Below are 15,828 nucleotides of genomic sequence, written 5' to 3'. Positions count from 1 at the left end.
CTTCAAAATTCTTAGGCGTCCATATTGATGAAAATTAAAACTGAAAAAAGCACATTTTTGGATTCCTAAAACAAGTCAGTTCATCCACATTTGAACTTAGAATTATTGGGGAGAGACAAATCAGTAAGTTGACATATTTTCATACAGTGTTATATGGAATAGTGTTCTGGGAGCAACTCATATCTAAGTAAGAAAGTCTTCATTGTCCAAAAGCGTGCTGTGAGAATAATATGTGATGCTCACCCACAATCATCCTGTAGACACCAGTTTAAGGTATTGGGTATTCTGACTACTACTTCACAGTATATTTATGCCTTAATGAAATTACATTAATTACTCTACATTAAAGTTGTCTTCAGCGCACCATGCTGCAACTAAAAGTTTTGACTACTTACAGTGATATGAAGTGTCTGACAGATAGCAAAGTAAAAAATTGAAAAGAAAATGAAAAAGTTTCTCTTTGACAACTCCTTTTCCGTAGAAGAATTTCTTTTACTGTGATGTGTAGTAGGTGGTGGGTACTAATGAGTTTGTTTGTTATAGACTTTTATGGATATAAAAAATATATACACCTTGTAAATGTTCAGCATGTAGACATGTTCACAAATTAATTTGCTATGTATAATGACTCCTTCCACATTGTTACAATTTATCATGCTAAATGATCCACGTAACATGAAACTAACTATATTAGTCTCTGCAAATTTGATTGCCATGTGGAATTATACGTTTGCAGTAAGATCATAAGCTCTGTGATGTTCAAAACAATCTTTTGATTGCTTACACAATAGTTGTTCTTGCATAACATTAACACAGATAGTACAAAATGGTATAATTAATATGTATTAGTCACATTTTACATTGTGAACTTAAATTCTATTAACCTTAACTGTCTTTTGGTTGTAGTATGAGCAATATGCTTCCAATGAAGTCTATCGACACTGTATGGAAACTTAGTTATGTTCCATTTGTTTGCCTCTTGTATTCCTTGATCTGCTGTTATATTCAATTTTGTTACTATTTTCAGGAAGAAGAAATGGTTACAGGAGATGATGTGCCTGTTGCTAATGAGGGGAAGAAACGAAAAAGAAAGGAGACTAAAGGAAGTGGTAATGGGCTCATTGAAAAGGCAGAAAAAATTCTGGGCCAGGAAATTGATGCTTTCCAAACCTTTGGAGATTATGTGGCTAGTGAGCTGCGGTCACTAAAGAATGAAAAAAATGTAAACAAACTGAAAATAATGATTCTGAAAAACATCATTGAAATAAGCGAGATTGACAGTGCAGAAATACCATCCACTCCAGTTTTGCCAGTGAGAGAGACAAGTGCTGCCAGTCAATGCGTACTTAATGTTACAGATTTTATAAACATAGAATAATAATAGAATATCTGTATGATACCGAAATAAAACATTGTTTTATTTTCAGAATGGAGTGTTTATTCAACAACCTTAAAAAAATGGCTCAGTTAACCTGTAATGATTGGTGAATTTAGGCTCACTGGAATGTGTACATTTTGGGCTTTTGTTAAGGTCTTACAAATAACATCTTCAGAAATTGATTTTTTAAATGTTTCACACATAGGAACAGTGAATGCTTATTAAATCTGTTTGATTATTAGCTAGAAACTTAAATGTGGTACACTAACGCTGATTGTATGAGAAGTAGTTGTATTCAAATTCTGGGCCAAAATAATTAGCCACAAATGTAAGATTATATTAATAACAAATGAAAGACAGTTCATATAGAAACTGAATGGTAGGTTGTGCTTAGTTTCTTGGCCTACACAACTCTGTTGAAGCTGTAATTGTACTGTGCAAAATATTTCAAAATTGCAACGAAGGAAGGATTTTTGTAAAGAAACAAAGTGGGTTTCAATTCCTAACCTGACCTGGATTTCCTAGTGAAAGTTATATGCAGAATAGTTATTTTCAAAACTGCAATTAAGGAAAGAATTTTTGTAAAGAAACTCAGTTAGGTTGTGATCCTTTCTTGGGCTCCACCGCACCTTGTGTAAATTGTATTGTGCAGACTATAGTTCATTTCAAAATTGAAATGTTTGGTTGCATGTCAAATATAGTCTATCAGACATATTTGCTGCCATTTCCCACGTTATCCTCCAATAAAAAACTGCCTACATATTGCTACCTTCCAGAACAAAATAGTGAACATAAATTGCCAAGTACTGTGAATACCAATTTGCAGTAATGTTGGAGGAACCTGTTTACATTTTGATTCTTCTGTGCAGCTGTAATTACATTGAGTGCCCATACATTATGGCCATATGGAACAAAATTATGCACAACTCTTGTCAAGTAGTGCAAGCTCCAATTCTTCTGAACTTAAACTGAATTTCACTACTTACTAACACGCTTCTTTGCAAATATTGATATGCTTTATACTTCTTTTCACTGCAGCCAATCTTTGAAATTTAACATTAAGTAAATAAGTGTTCAACTGGATCTGCAGTTGCACGTTAAAAAAATTACTCAAAATTACTGAGAAACTTTACTATAAAGTCCAGGAACATGTATGTAATGTCAGAAATCAGTAACTCCAAAAACATGCTTAGGACCATATAGAATGTAGTGAAATGAGTGCTGGGGCAGCCAGCCACAGAAAAGAACATCACTATTGAACTTAATGGTATGGCTATAAATGATAAGTCGCAGGCAGCAAATATATTTTCCAAGTCTACAGTTTACGTTTTAAATGTATCTGTACTGCCAAGGTACTTCACCTAATGGCGATACAAAGTAATTCATGAATTCTTCACGAATTGCGCTAGTATCGTGAGAATTTCTGTTACATTGCCCTGTTTGAATGGGGATTAAATTGTGTGTTCCTTGCTCTTCATTCCTCCATGAGGCCCCTATTACCTCACCATTCTGTACATCCTCTACATCAAAATTACTTCGGTTTGCATAACTGCCATCTTTCCTGTCCATTAAGAAATTGTATAGGGCACATATAGCTGAAACTATTGTCAAAGTTTTTTCAGGACCTAGTAACAATGGACGCCTCAATATCCTAAACCGTTGTGCAATGTGTCCAAAAAAATTTTCCACAACTCTTCTGGCCCTCGATAACCTGTAATTAAACACTCTGTTCGGACCCGGCTGGTTATGGAATGGATAGGGCTTTATTAAATATGACCTCATTGGAAATGCATCATCTGCAATGATTACATAGGGGGTGTCCTTTTCTCTGCCAGGAAGTGGTTTGGGCAGAGGAATGTCAAGATGTCCTTGCTCCAAGGCTGAAGATAAGAAACAGGTACTGAATACACCACCATCTGAAACTCTTCCATTGCAGCCTAAATCCATGTATAACAACTTGTAACTAGCATCTACAAGTGCCAATAATACAACACTGTGGCAATGTTTATAATTATAATAATAGCTTCCACTGTCTTTTGGAGCTTGCATCGCAATATGCTTCCCATCCAATGCCCCAATGCAGTGTGGAAAGTTCCAGTTCTCTTCAAACCCCTTTGCCACCTGCATCCACTCGCTTGTTGTTTCAGGAGTCTAGAAACAGATGATGTGTAATTATTACATGTTCTATTTAATTAGCTAGTCACTTTCCATTTTATGAGCATTAGAAAAAAAATTATAAGTATATCATTCTGTAAAATGCAGTTTATTTCAATAAAAATTTAGTTTCATTGTTGTGTTTTCACATACCTTCAAATAATTTTCCCTTTTCAATACGTCAAAAATGGCTCTACATACGTCAGGTACGATCAGAGAAATCGTGCTGACCGGAATACGAAACAAGTACATCAGGGACTTGTATGAGTCTCCTACAAAGAAAAGATTTCAAAATTTAAACTTGTTTTCGTTCTATGTTTCACACAAATAAACGAAAAGGCCTATTTTATTTGTAGCTCACCCGTAGCTATAAATCGTAGAGTGACAAGCAAACGTTCCTTTGCTGAAATAGCAGTACAGAAGTTTGTGTCTCGTTTTGATATGACGGGCGCTATTAATGTCAACAAACACTCCAGATCATTTGAGGACATTCTGCAAAAGTTTTCAAACGTATCCATGCTCTCGATACTAAGTTCTTGCAAAAGGTTATTATAGGCACCATATTGCGATCTTCTCATTATCCACTCTCTAACCCAAATACTTCTCTTTTTCATGTTTTTCATTACAATTACAAGAGCTGCAGCATATCTCACACGCCTACTTGTCATTTTATACTTCGGCAGACACTCGTAGTGGTACTGGAAGCATATGTAAACAGTATCTGCAACTTGTTGACGCAAGGTTCTTGCCACAGAACTTGCGGAAGAATCTTGCTTAATTCTTGTGCTGCTGTGTAAACACAGCTGCAAGCGGCTCGCAATAACTTGCAGCAAAAACTTCTGCAAGCGACTTGCTTGTGTAAACCCAGCTTTACACGGGGCGTGCGACAAGAACAAGAAAGTCGTCATGTATTGCTCCACGTGACAGGCGGTCCAATTACAAGAAAGCGTTAACATTAAGCATGCCAGCTAGTCGTCTGCTCTACGTATCAACTGTTTTTGTTGTCAACTTCTAGCAAGTGAACCGACGGCTTAAATTGACTTTTCGTGACTATCAAGTATTTTATGTCCTTTTGTAATCATTAATATATTTAATTGAATTTTAGTCGGACACTGTGACGCCGTGTTTAGTTGTTTTCGCGCAGTTTATGTGAAAGTAAGTTACTTACATGGGTAAATAACATCACTATAAAAGCTGGAAACCATGGACAGACTAACAGAAGTGCTGCTTTTCTGTCGCCAACAGTAATTCACTAGATTAACTCACGTTTTTCCTTTCGTGAGAAGACACATTATGGGTCATGCGTGAGTGCAGGTGCGAGAGAACAAGAACATATTAGAGCAGTTCCAGATAGATCCGGATCACTGATTTTAGCCTGTTCTACAGTGAGTCTGCAAGATTATCCATGATGCACCATTTCCGCCGGCAGATGGAGCCACTTGCACGAGATTCACGCGTACGATCACTAGAAGGCGGAATAGGAGATGGATCCTACTCTCACGTGTATGTAGCTGCTTCGCGCAAGCGCAGACGACCAAGTGGGGAGCACAGCAGACAAACGGCGCGATGTTCTGTGTGAATTATGTTGTACCTCGCTCCTGCTCAGCGAAACGTAATACAGCAGGTTATTCGTCTCACACGAGTTAACGCGTGAAATATCTTCAATTTTTGGTAAATATTATTTGAAGCTTTATCTCTCTTACACAATTTATCAATGGTTATTTTAAGCCATTCCTCTTCAGTTGTTGGAGCCTGTAAGAAAGTAGAAGTGAAGTGAAAGTTCTCACTTTTGTTTTTGATTCGGTAATACAGGAAACACGTGCCTTCAAATACTTATCCCACAAAAAGTTACGGATTTTACAGCATACATCTATCATCCATTTAGACAGACTCTGAAATACGATGGGCAAACGATAAGCTCTTTAAGATTCGACAGTTGCCAAAAGTCGCAATGTAGCTGTTAACCTGGAAAGGAATAAAATATGACAATCTTCAGCTAATATAGTTGAACAAACAATCAAAAGAAAAAATATACAAACAAAATTAAAGTATTTCTGCTTGGCGAAATTGCTTCGCTAATAACGGCGTCTCTCAAGCGAAAATTGGGTTCAGTGAAGGATAACAGCTTGTCATTCCATTCTCACCAAAATTTTAAACTGTTGTGGATCCTCCAGCTTCAACTCCTTCATCAATAGGGAATAACAGCCGTTTTTCTAGTCCATTCTTTGAATCCACAGCCGAAACCGAACCAAGCAGCTTCTTTTTTACCACGTCTTCCTTCCGATTTTTTCGTTATAATGAAAGTCACAGCTAGGGTAGGGTTATTCTGAGCCTTGTCTTCTGGAAGTATTTAAATGGCTATTATAACAAGCGACTTATAGTTCATATAAACTGCATGAAAACAATTAAACGCAGCATCATAGTGACCACCTAAAACACAAATAAATGTAGAGCCCTTAAAAAAACATAAAATATCCGAAAGTCTCGAAAGCGAACTAAAGCCGCCGATTTACATGCTGGAAGTAATAAACAATCGCATGAAACACGTAGAGCAGACGACGTGACAGAGACGTCCCATACAAACGCTTTTTTTGTGGTTGGACGTTCTACCGCATGGAGCGCTGTAGTAGACAACGACTACCTTGTGAGAGTCGCAAGTCTAGTGTAAAACAGGCTTCACATTCACTTCCTCATAGAAGCGTCTTATTGTTTAAATTACAGATAATGATTGTAGCAGATGTTCCACCCACTAACTGTTCTTGAGATTAACGAACTACAACGTTTGTTCGCTGTTTGCCAGTTGCGCTCCTCAGTCTGTCGTCTGCGCATACGTCAAGCACTTTGATAGCCATGAGTATAGGATCCAAGCTTTTCCATCTAACAGTGATCGTACGCGTGAATCTCGTGCAAGTGGCCTCATCCACATAGCAGAGGCCAGCGGAACCGGTGCATCATGGGTAATATTACAAGCTCACACATCCCATGTAGAACACCAAATATGTACTTACCAAGGAGGTTTGTAGCTGTCTGTGGTACGTACCATAGTGTATGTATATCTATGGAATGGGCATAGGCTACTGCAAACGGTCCTAACATCAAAGCGGACTAGTCAAATGATTTTGGAACGATGGTGCTTATCTACAATTCGCTGTAATGCCAAAACTTGAGTATAACACATATTCACCTCGTTTTTCACACGTTTCTGCTTGTTTGAGTTTTACTAACAGCTATAGTGGAGTATTGCTACAAACGCCACGAGAAGTATGTGAAACGAGGACCAGTTACTTTACATACGCATATACAACAAATGTATACTGTAAATGTCATATTAATAAGACCAATTCATACTGCCTGCCATGGCACCGTCACGGAACTGCAATGTCACGTCAAGGTGCATTCACACAGTCTGTTGCCTAAGACACGGCAAGTCAATTAAAGTCATTTGATCTCATTTCGGATGGATGTCCTCAACTGTTTTTTCACGGGAATTGCGATCTTCGCAACATAATTTTCAATTGTTTTATGTGCAAAGTGCACATCCACATACACAACGTGACAGCTTACACATGTGGATGTTGGTGTCCGCATTTGTTCGAAAATGAGATTTATTATACTCAAATGGTTTTCAGCTTCCAGTGACAGCTTGCGCATTACAGAAGGAAGACAGAAGTGCAAGACAACACAAAAGAGACTACGGTTCCGAAAAATGTTATCATATGTTACGGAAGGGTACTTTCACACACTATACAAGGAGCTCGAGGAATAGGAATCTGCATTTTATATTTTAGAAAGTCGAAGCGTACAGTTTTTTATTTGTTTCGTCAAATGGCACAAAAATTTTCCAAAAGGAACACAGTGTTACGAGCTGCCATCATATCCCTTGAAACATTAGGTTGTTTAAGGTTAACTTTCTGTACAGACGAATGGAAAAACTGGTGGAAGTAGACCTTGGCGAAGATAAGTTTGAATTCCTAGTAATGTTGGAACATGTGAGACTATTTTGACCCTATGACTTATCTTGTTGTTGTTGTTTTTGTGGTCTTCAGTCCTGAGACTGGTTTGATGCAGCTACTCTATCCTGTGCAAGCTTCTTCATCTCCCAGTACCTACTGCAGCTTATATCCTTCTGAATCTGCTTAGTGTATTCATCTCTTGGCCTCCCTCTACGATTTTTACTCTCCACGCTGCCCTCCATTACTAATTTGGTAATACCTTGATGCCTCAGAACATGTCCTACCAATCGATCCCTTCTTCTAGTCAAGTTGTGCCACAAACTCCTCTTCTCCCAATTCTATTCAATCCCTCCTCATTAGTTATGTAATCTACCCATCTAATCTTCAGCATTCTTCTGTAGCACCAAATTTCGAAAGCTTCTATTCTCTTCTTGTCTAAACTATTTTTGTCCATGTTTCACGTCCATACATGGCCACACTCCATGCAAATAGTTTCAGAACGACTTCCTGACACTCAAATCAGTACTCGATGTTAACAAATTTCTCTTCTTCAGAAACGCTTTCCTTGCCATTGCCAGTCTACATTTTATATCCTCTCTATTTCGACCATCATCAGTTATTTTGCTCCCTAAATAGCAAAACTCCTTTACTACTTTAATACCCTCCTTTCAAGACACTGTCCATTCTGTTCAACTGCTCTTCCAAGTCCTTTGCTGTCTCTGACAGAATTACAATGTCATCGGCGAACCTCAAAGTTTTTATTTCTTCTCCATGGATTTTAATACCTACTCCGAACTTTTCTTTTGTTTCCTTTACTGCTTGCTCAATATACAAATTGAATAGCATGGGGGAGAGGCTAGAACCCTGTCTCACTCCCTTCCCAACCACTGCTTCCCTTTCATGTCCCTCGACTCTTATAACTGCCATCTGGTTTCTGTACAAATTGTAAGTAGCATTTCGCTACCTGAATTTTACCCCTGACACCTTCAGAATATGAAAGAGAGTAGTCCAGTCAACATTGTCAAAAGCTTTCTCTTAAGTCTACAAATGCAAGAAACGTAGATTTGCCTTTCCTTAATCTTTCTTCTAAGACAAGTCGTAGGGTCAGTATTGCCTCACATGTTCCAACATTTCTACCGAATCCAAACTGATCTTCCCCGAGGTCGGCTTCTACCAGTTTTTCCATTCGTCTGTAAAGAATTCGCGTTAGTATTTTGCAGCTGAGACTTGTTAAACTGATAGTTCGGCAATTTTCACGTCTGTCAACACCTGCTTTCTTTGGGATTGGAATTATTATATTCTTCTTGAAGTCTGAGGGAATTTCGCCTGTCTCATACATCTTGCTCACCAGATGGTAGAGTTTTGTCAGGACTGGCTCTCCCAAGGTTGTCAGTAGTTCTAATGGAATGTTGTCTACTCCCGGGGCCTTATTTCGACCTAGGTCTTTTACTGCTCTGTCAAACTCTTCACGCAGTATCATATCTCCCATTTCATCTTCATCTACATGCTCTTCCATTTCCATAATATTGTCCTCAAGAACATCGCCCCTGTATGGACCCTCTACATACTCCTTCCAGCTTTCTGGTTTCCCTTCTTTGTTTAGAACTGGGTTTCCATCTGAGCTCTTGATATTCATGCAAGTGGTTCTCTTTTCTCCAACGGTCTCTTTAATTTTCCTGTAGGCAGTATCTATCTTACCCCTAGTGAGATAAGCCTCTACATCCTTACATTTGTCCTCTAGCCATCCCTGCTTAGCCATTTTTCACTTCCTGTAGATCTCATTTTTGAGGCGTTTGCATTCCTTTTTGCCTGTTTCATTTACTGCATTTTTGTATTTTCTCCATTCATCAATTAAATTCAATATCTCTTCTGTTACCCAAGGATTTCTATTAGCCCTCGTCTTTTTACCTATGTGATCCTCTGCTGCGTTCACTATTTCATCTCTCAAAGCTACCGAGTCTTCGTCTACAGTATTTTTTCCCCCATTCCTGTCAATTGTTCTCTTATGCTCTCCCTGAAACTCTCTACAACCTCTGGTTCTTTCAGTTTATCCAGGTCCCATCTCCTTAAATTCCCACCTTTTTGCAGTTTCTTCAGTTTTAATCTACAGTTCATAACCAATAGATGGTGATCAGAATCCACATCTGCCCCTGGAAATGTATTACAATTTAAAACCTGGTTCCTAAATCTCTGCCTTACCATTATATAATCTGTCTGAAACCTTATAGTATCTCCAGGGTTCTTCCATGTATACAACCTTCTTTCATGATTCTTGAACCAAGTGTTGGCTATGATTAAGTTATGCCCTGTGCAAAATTCTACCAGGTGGCTTCCTCTTTCATTTCTTAGCCTTAATCCATATTCAACTACTACGTTTCCTTCCTTCCTTTTCCCACTGTTGAATTCCAGTCACCCATGACTATTAAATTTTCGTCTCTCTTCATGATCTGAATAATTTCTTTTATCTCGTCATACATTTCATCAATTTCTTTATCAGCTGCAAAGCTAGTAGGCATATAAACTTGTACTACTATAGAAGGCGTGGGCTTCGTGTCTATCTTGGCCACAATAATCATTCACTATGCTGTTTGTAGTAGCTTACCCGCACTCCTATTTTTTTATTCATTATTAAACCTACGCCTGCATTACCCCTATTTGATTTTGTGTTTACAACCCTGTATTCACCTTACAAAATGTCTTGTTCCTCCTGCCACCAACCTTCACTAATTCCCACTATATCTAACTTTAAGCTATCCATTTCCCTTTTTAAATTTTCTAACCTACCTGCCCAATTAAGGGATCTGACATTCCGCACTCTGATCCGTAGAACGCCAGTTTTCTTTCTCCTGATAACGACGTCCTCCTGAGTAATACCCGCCGGGAGATCTGAATGGGGGACTATTTTACCTCCGGAATATTTTACTAAAGAGGATGCCATCAATATTTACTCGTACAGTAAAGCTGCATGCCCTCAGGAAAAATTACGCCTGTAGTTTCCCCTTGCTTTCAGCCGTTCGCAGTACCACAACAGCAAGGCCGTTTTCGTTATTGTTACAAGGCCAGGTAAGTCAATCATCCAGACTGTTGCCCCTGCAGCTACTGAAATGGCTGCTGCCCCTCTTCAGCAACCACACGTTTGTCTGGCCTCTCAACATATACCCCTCCATTGTGGTATCGTTGAGGCATGCAAGCCTCCCTACCAGTGGGAAAGTCCATGGTTCATGGGGGGGGGATGACTTATCTTAGAAGATAGATTAAGTAAAGGCAAACCCACATTTCTAGCATTTGTAGACTTAGAGAAAGCTATTGACAATGTTAACTGGAATGCTCTCTTTCGAATTTTGAAGGTGGCAGGGGTCAAATACAGGGCGCGAAAGGCTATTTACAATTTGTGCAGAAAACTGATGGCAGCTATAAGAGTCGAGAGGCAGAAAAGGGAAGCAGTGGTTGGGATGGGAGTGAGACAGGATTGTAGCCTCTCCCCGATGTTATTCAATCTGTATAGTGAGCAAGCAATAAAGGAAACAAAACAAAAATTTGTAGTAGGATTTAAGTCATGGTGAATAAATAAAAACTTTGAGGTTCGCCGATGACATTGTAATTCTGTCAGAGACAGCAAAGGACCTGGAAGAGCTGTTGAACAGATTGGACAGTGTCTTGAAAGGAGGTTATGAGTTGAAGATCAACAAAAGCATAACGATGATAATGGAATGTAGTCGAATTAAATCAGGTGATGCTGAGGGAATCAGATTATGAAATGAGACACTTGAAGTAGTAAATGAGTTTTGTTATTTGGGGAGCAAAATAACTGATGATGGCTGAAGTAGAGAGATATAAAATGTAGACTGGCTATGGCAAGGAAAGCGTTTCTGAAGAAGAGAAATTTGTTAACAATGAATATAGATTTAGGCATCAGGAAGTCTTTTCTGAAAGTATTTGTATGGAATGCAGCCATATATGGAAGTGAAACATGGATAATAAATAGTTTGGACAAGAATGTGGTGCTACAGAAAATTGCTGAAGATTAGATGGGTCGATCACACACCTAATTAGAAAGTGCAGAATAGAATTGGGGAGAAGAGGAATGTGTGGCACAACCTGACTAGAAGAAGGGATCGGTTGGTAGGACACGTTCTGAGGCACAAAGGGATGAGTAGACTAAGCAGATTCAGAAGGTTGCAGTAGCTACTCGGAGATAAAGAAGCTTGCACAGGATAGAGTAACACGGAGTGCTGCATCAGACCAGTCTTTGGACTGAGGACCACAACAACAATAACACGGTTAACTTTAGGTGCTAGTTTACAGAAAATTTTTGTGCAATTGTTAGAACCCCCCTCCAAACGTTTCCCTTCACAATTTATAGGTTTTCTTTACTTTTGTATTTGGCTTTTAATTGTTCAAGTGCCTTATTTGAAGTGGGGTTGGCTAATGAAACCACTTACACATTGCCCACTGATGCTTGCAAAACTGTTTCACACACAATCCAGAGAGCCACTTAACAATGAATAAGCCTGCCTCAATTACATATTTAACCAAACAACTTGCAGTATCTGAAGGCTTCAGTCCATTTATTTATGCAACACTGCAAATGCCTAACAACATACAAATAAGGTTTGTGTACTAATCAGTCCGATTCTACCTAAATTCATTTTTTCACTTCACGTTACAGCCATATTGCAATCCATTTCATTGTAAAATATACAATATGGTATGGGAATGTATAAAAATCCACTTTAAAAATGTAGTAGAGGGCAAGTGATTTAGTTCACTCAAGGGATACAATTCAGACTGCTGTCTCACTGCTTCAATTAATCTTTCATCATTTATTATAAATTTTAACAAACGAAATAACGAAACAATTTATAACAAACAACGATGAACAGACTGCCGGTATCAACTGTGGAAAGTACAATGAAACAAAAGAAAAAAGGTATGGAGATCTGTCTATGGCCATGTATTGGGAGGAAATGAGCTGGCAAGTCATGCGATCAACAACAGATGGATGAAGTCAGCCATCAAAACTTCCTTCCCAAGAAATCTTGACAGTGCCCTGATGAGATATGACATGGTGGAATCGCCAGTGTAGATGCTGCCATCTTGAAACTCGTTGCAGAATGTTTTGATGGGATGTGATGGCCAGAGTGAATTGTCCTATATGAGGCACTTTATATATTGAAAAATACGAGACACAGTATTGTAGAAATAGTTTCTGCGATTTGTGGCCATGTGTTGATGAGACAACTGCTAGATAAAGGCCACTTCACATTGACTGCCTTATCGCATCCTGTTCTGTCAAAATATTCTGCAATGCATTTCAAATAGCGGCATCCACACTGGCTGTCCCATATCACGTCATGTCAGGGCACCATCAGGGTTTCTCGGGAAGAAAGTTTTGATGACTGAGTTCATCCGCCTGTTGTTGATGACATTACTCGCCAGCTCATATCCTCCCAATACATGGACATGCACAGATCTCCAGACCTTTTTTTTTTATTCATTGTAGTGTCCTTAGTTCAGTGTTTTTCAACCTGTGGGCTGCGACCTCCTGGGGGGCTGCAAAGCCTTTCTTAGAGGGTCGCAGTCACAGGAGAAAGCAGAAGAAACTTGTCCATTTTATGCTCGCTGAGAGCGAAGTGCGAAGACAATAATCACGTCCATACTTGCTGGCGTACTCGGACAACTGAGTGTAGTGACCGAAAACGCGTGACTATGCCCCTGCTGACCTCTTCTCACCCCCATATCTCTACCACAGCAAAGAACATAATTATATCTCTGTTCACAGGACACTGTGGCATCTTTTCACATTGCACTTGATTTCTCGATCAGTATAGCATGAACAGAAAAAAATAAATACATTGCCTTTGAAATCGCTGACATACTTTAATATTGGTTCTGGGGGTCGCCAGAATATTATTACTTGGAAAGGGATCACGTCTTCAAAAAGGTTGAAAAACATTGCCGTAGTTAATACCAGCTGTTCGTTGATCGTTATTTGTTGTAAATTGTTTCGTTTTGTTATTTCTTTTGTTAAAATTTATAGCAAATGATGAAAAATTAATTGAAGCATTGAGACAGCAGTCCAAATTGTATACATTGACTACAGTAAATTACTTGCCCTCTACTACATTTGTAAAGTGGATTTTTACACATGCTCATACCATATTGAATATTTTACAATGAAATGGATTGCAATATGGCTGTAAATTGAAGTGAAAAAGTATTGTAGGTAGAATCAGATTGATTAGTACATCTAATTTATTTGTATGTTGTCAGGCATTTGCAGTGTTGCGTAAATAAGTGGACTGAACCTTCAGATATTGCAAGTTGTTTGTTTAAATGTGTGATTGAGGCAGGCTCATTTATTGTTAAGTGTCTCTCTGGATTGTGTGTGAAACAGGTTTGCAAGTATGAGTGGGCAATATGTATGTGGTTTCATTAGCTAACCCCACTACAAATAAGGCACATGAACAATTAAAATCCAAATACCATATGTAATGAAAACCTATAAATTGTGAAGGGAATCGTATTGAGGGAAATATGACAATTGCACAAAAATTTGCACTAAACTAGCAACTAAAGTTACCTTTCAACAAACCAGTTTTTGTGATGGTAGCTCACAACATTGTGTGCCTTTTAGAAATTCTTTGTGCAGCTTGACGAAACAAATGAAATACTGAACACTTAGACGTTTTAAATTATAAAACGCAGATTAATATTCCTCAAGCTCCATGTATAGTACATGAAATTATTCTACTGTACCATTTGATGACTTTTTCGGGCTCACACACATTTTAATGTTGTTTTGCACTTCTCTTTTCCTTCTCTAATATGCAAGCCATCCCTGAAAGCTGCAAAACCACTTGAGCATATTAAATGTCACTTTCCTACAAATGTGGACTCCAGCATCCTTGTATGTAAGCTACTGCGTTCTGTATGTGTACTTCACATGTAAAAGAATTGAAATTCATAGTCTGAGGATCGAAATTCCTGCAATAAAAAAAAAACAGTTGAGGACAGCCATCTGAGTTGAGATTACATGAGCTGAAAAGCTGACTTGCTGTGGCATCACAATTTGAATACACTTTGATGTGAAGTGTCGTGACGTGACGATGCCCTGACAGCCAGTGTGAAGTGAACTTAAATTTGCAGTTGTAAGTCAGAGTTAAAAGCAAGTCGGTGTAGACATGCTGGTGCTATGTTCAAATGTAGACGAAATTTATACTTGACAATCTGATTAATTTCCTCCAATTTATGCAGGTTTTCAAACCCCTGTGTATATCTAAGTCTTTCTGCAAGAGACAGTTTCTTATTCATTTTCATTGTAACATAATTAATTGGAACAGATTCGACAGTATGAATGATATAAAATAAATAAATAAAAAAATAAAATAAAATATTAATTGTTGTATATGTATGATAGTGATTGGTTGTAATTAATATTTGCTTATCTGGAACGTGGACGTTTAATTATTTGGTATCAGATGCTTGACAATGGCTTTTTCGTAAATGCAATGTTATTCGTATTTGACCGTGAAATGTAACTCAAATAATTGGAATTTCGTATTTAAATCGCTTCCAACGACTGCTGCGGTAGGTGTGGACTCAAAATCTCAATATTAGAATAATTTGCCAGCCATGTCAATATGTCGTACAGAGGTGACTGTCTACTAAACATAAAAAAGTTTAGACAGTTAGTTAAATCAGATATATTCAACGAATAAGCCTACAGTTAAATAATTCAACTTAATTTCATAAATATAGAATCTTTACAGGGTCGAGTGCCTATTGAGATTGCAACTCGCAGTGTTCTTATGTAACATCAAATATGGCGGTGTGCCAGTTAATAAAATATACGTGCTTCCCGCACCAGTTATTATACAAGACCTACTTCTTCTTCATGAAACATAAGAGTGTCGTAATTGTATTTTGTTTTATCAGCGGCATAGCGCTGCAGTTCTGTGCCATAGGCTTTATTTATTTGCCAGAGATTAATTATTTAATTAAGATTTCGCGTTTCCGAGGAAACTCACGGACGGCATGCAAATGTGCCTTTATATTGCCCCCTGAATTGCGAAGCGAAAGGACACACCTGCAGGCGAGCGATTCACCTAAAGGCACAAGAAAATCTAAGTTATCTACAACTATTTACATGACATACTTCATACAGTATATTATATACAAAATTTGAATGACGCGCGTGCGCCATAAAAGTTCTTATGTTGGCAAAATAGAGTGCGTGCATGCGCAGAAGCGTCTATGTGACTCTGGCACTGGTGTTATATCGTAAATTTAGATCACGCGACACAGTATTGCAGTTCATATTGTTCGTGTGCGCGCGCGTTT

This window comes from Schistocerca nitens, chromosome 4 (assembly GCF_023898315.1).
Source record: "Schistocerca nitens isolate TAMUIC-IGC-003100 chromosome 4, iqSchNite1.1, whole genome shotgun sequence".
Lineage (NCBI taxonomy): Eukaryota > Metazoa > Arthropoda > Insecta > Orthoptera > Acrididae > Schistocerca > Schistocerca nitens.
This window is presented reverse-complemented; position numbering follows the sequence as displayed.